Genomic DNA, 4,647 nt, shown 5'->3' on the forward strand with positions numbered 1-4,647 from the left:
TTATCTCGAATTTTTTTGTACCCATATAATTTTAACTAAATTCGTGTATTTACAACATTATTTAAAAAAATATAAAGCATTTTGGTAAAAATTATCTTAATTAAAAATCAAAATTTGTTAAATATAATCTTATAATATCTGCATGTATTTTATTATAGAAAAGTATTATATATACATATACATAAACAATTAATAATATTCTGAGTGGCGGGATGTCCAATATCTAAAATTAAACGATTTTTTAAATAACAATTAGAAAATTAAATATACACATTCGTAACTACATTTTTATTAAAGCAATCATCAAAAAATAAGCAAATTATTTGTATAAAACTTACATTTATTTACTTAATAATTTGGATTTAAACAAACAATCATTCTATCCATATTAATCATACTAAATTCTTATTATCATTGAGACAGTCTAACATTATTACTAGTCGGAGAACATTTAGTAAAATTAAGAAAGCGATGAAAATTATACCCCAGAATATACCACTGAATTAATTTTGCAACTTAACTTTAAAATATGTAGCAATTGTTATTGAATCATTGATAAAATTACTACTTCCAGGAACTGACGAGAAAATCCGGCATTAATTCCGATCTTGTACAAGAATCTCAAACGGAACACCAAAACTAGACTTTGCGAATGGACTTTACGGAAAGTGACGAAGAATAATTCTCCATGATAAAAATAATTACGACTTTCCATCGGTACAAACCACGCATTCACTAGCATCCATCTGACGCGAGAGCGTACAGCTTTGTATATAATAAATTAATTACTAAGATATACTTATAAGTTATAATTCTGTAATGTTAAAAATGTAAATGTGAAAAAGCAATCACAAGACATTAATATTTAACTATCGCTTCAGTCAAAGCTCTAATCTTTATGACTTATTTAATAAATATGTATACTTTTATAAATGCGAAGAAAAATTGACGATTATTCTAAACATCAAATTTTTAATTAAAAATCACTCAAAATTATTAATGACTTTTTGATATTCAAAATAAAATCCAAAAAAGATTCAAGATTAAATATTTGTCAAACTTGTTAAATCAATAAACAATTTTTGTTATCGTATGTTTCGTCGATTTCGTAATTTACATCAATAAAGTAACAAAAAATTTGATTTACTACGACAAGATAAATGCTATTTGTATTGTGAATAGATATTCAATAACGCGATATACATATATGTATACATCCTAATAAACATATAATTTATTAGTAATTATTGTAAAATTATAAAAGTAAATATGATAACATTTATCTGGACATAATTTACATAAATTCTATATCACGTGCCTAATACTATCATACATACATTTAAACAATAAAATTAATTACGATATTAACGTGTTACATAATCTATAAATGTATAGGATTTTACAAAAAGTTTAATTTCAGGAGAGCTGAAAAAGCAATGAAATTTAAAATTAATTTGATTTATTTGCATATTTGATAATTGGAACGGGATGCCGATAATTAAATAAAATTTAAAATTAATTTAAAATTTTATTTAATTTTTAATCCCTCCTTCCCAATTATCAAGTATGTACAGATGATATTTATATATCCCTACCTACATATTATAAAGTTTACTGTTTAGATTTATTATGTGATATTTTTTAATTTAATTATATTTATTTTTTTTATTTTTAAAATAAAATTTAATTACCCGATCGCAAAATTTATTTAAGTGTCATTTAATTTGTAATAATTTAATATTTCAATTTAAAATGGTTATGTTTATTCCTACCTATCTATTCTTATTGTCCCTACCTATACATTCTCTATCTATCCATACTTGTGTGTGTGTCCTACCTATCCATATTTTCATTTATTTGTGCCACATTCACACCTTTCTCTATCTGTGTATTCCTACATTTCTTCATTAATGTGTAATAACGCCGCGAAAATAATACGGTTGCGTTAATATGGTTGTGTTCAGCAGGGAAAACAGCTTTGCAAATATTGTAAAATTCATCAATACGATTGGATTTTATTTTTGGATCCTTATGGATTTAAATGTATAAATCAATCATATTGAAAAATTTTACAATATTTGCAAAGTTGTTTTCCCTGCGGAACACAGCAATATTAACGTATTATATTCGCGATGTTATTACACATTAATGAAGTAATATACAGGGCTGCGTTCAGGAATTACACCCAGATAACTCTAAGCTATAGATTACGTTACGTATATTATAGCAAAAATGCACCCTAAAGTTATCTAGGCATAATTCCTGAACGCAGCCCAGTATAGGAATACACGGGTGGAGAAGGGTGTGAATGTGGCACGAATAAATGAAAATTGCAAAGCTGCTTTCTCTGCTGAACATAGCAGCTAATGCCTAACTATCCAGGGTACCTATCATAGAACAAGTCGGAATCGATTTCGATCGGAATTATTCAATTATTCCCTAGATTTCTATTGTGTTTTCTAGGGAAAACGGAATAATTCCGAACGGAATCCATTCCGACATATTTCATGATAGGTATCCAGTAGCGGGATTCTCTAAACGTCTTATCGATGATTGTCGCTATCGTTAACTAGCGACAGTCAATGGCAGGACAATCCTGGAAGAAAGAGTGGTACTCATTGGCTATCGTTAGTTAACAATAGCGACAATTGTCGATAAAACGTTTAAAGAATCCTGCAACTGGTCCTATCGCGTACTGATAAATTCAGCGGAATAACCTAGTCGCGGTTATATCAAATAAATGAGCAATAAATAATAATAATTAAAACAGAATTTCAATCTTTAAAATACAAAAAATGACAAGGCTAATGAGAGTCAGCGCCGATAATCAAGCGCAAGTTTTGTAGATTTTTTTAATCTACAAAGCTTGCGTTTGATTATCCGCGCTGATTCTCATTAGCTCTGTTGTTTGTTAGTTATTTTTGTATTTTAAATAAACCAAAATTCAAAAAATATAAGAACTCGCAATTTGCGAGCAAGTTATACCCTCCCGAAAATTCAGTCAATCTTTATACACTGAGAAAGACAAATTTATTCAACTAACTACACACATTTAGTTGTTTGCAGATTTGGTTAATACAACAAATTTTATTTAATTGAATTTAACCGTAGTGTGCTTAATACTAAACAATTCGTTAAGCAGACTACGGTTAAATACGATTATATAAAATTTGATAAAATAATCAAATCTGCAAACAACTAAATGTGTTTAGTTTCTTAAACAAATTTTTTTTCTCAATGTACATGTTCCTTTTAAAAATAACTTAAATTGGTGTTACACACACCAACCTACTTCATATACTCACAGATACTCTTCTTTCTTCTGGCCAGACTGAACTCACCTTTCGTTGTTCCTGGCCAATATCCTGACTTCATATGCCAGAAATTGACAACAAGGAGAAGTACTCCTTTTTGCTGCCGACTGCTGCCGACTGCTGCCGACTAAGGGTGATGTCCCATGCAGCGGATCGTGCGTAAGCCGATTCGCGTATCGCCAATCACAGAATCATTCTCTTAGATCTGTTTGCAAATTTCGCAAGCATATCTAAGAGAATGATTCTGTGATTGGCGATACGCGAATCCGCTTACACACGATCCGCTGCATGGGACATCACCCTAACATTACCGGCAATAAGCGTAAGATGTTACGCTTATGTACGATGCGCGAAACACGAATGCGTCGCGAAGGGGCCATCAATAAATTTGACTAAATTGTAATATGAATACTTATCAATAATAATAACAACAATAATTCCATTAATAAACGACGAATAAACGTCGCGTTTATTCTCTATTCGCGTTTATTCTAAATTAAAAATAAAAATATTCGACTAAAAATAAATTATAAAATCTTTAAGTCAATAACGTTTTTATTTCAAAAGTCTCGAATATTAAACTAGATCAAATTTCTTAATATAAACATTAAAATATCAAGAATAAATCTTTAATTTAAAAATAAACTGTAAAGGACTGTAAATCAATTATCATCCAATAAAATTCAAGGCCCATGTACGTATTTTTAACGATTCGAACGATTCGTTGCTGAATCTCATCTCAACGCATGCAGAGATAAAAAATTCAGATGAATGATGTAAGATCCGAAAGGGATAATTTTCCCTCACGTCAATGAATATATCCCTATTGTATTTTGTACACTATTAGATCAAATCATTTTTTGTATAATTTTTTATTTCAAAATTAAGTGTTTTAATTATGCAAAACTCTGAACGCGATTTTAAAATAATTATGAAATAAAATTATTTCTTGGTAAAATGTATATTTTGGATCTTACATCATGTTACTACTTTAACTGGTATAAAATCCAGTTACTACATATGGATAAGTTATAAAAGATCAGGTTAAAGTCAGTGCATTTAAATAAACAATAATAATTAATAACCATAAAATATCTTTTGCAGAAACACGAGATCAATTAATTATATGCATTATCAATTAATTATATGCATAAAAATTTTCATTATTATTTCATCAGTAACGCATATATAAATAAGTGTAAAACAATAGAAGGAATTTTTTAAAAAACAGTACACATTATACATATATGTGTATGTAGATATTGCTTTTCTGCACCAACTTGTATAAAACTTAATCCTGAATAAATATTTGGGAATAGGACAGATAGGAAAA

The sequence above is a fragment of the Trachymyrmex cornetzi genome, unplaced genomic scaffold (assembly GCF_001594075.2).
Source record: "Trachymyrmex cornetzi isolate Tcor2-1 unplaced genomic scaffold, Tcor1.1 scaffold35, whole genome shotgun sequence".
Classification (NCBI taxonomy): domain Eukaryota; kingdom Metazoa; phylum Arthropoda; class Insecta; order Hymenoptera; family Formicidae; genus Trachymyrmex; species Trachymyrmex cornetzi.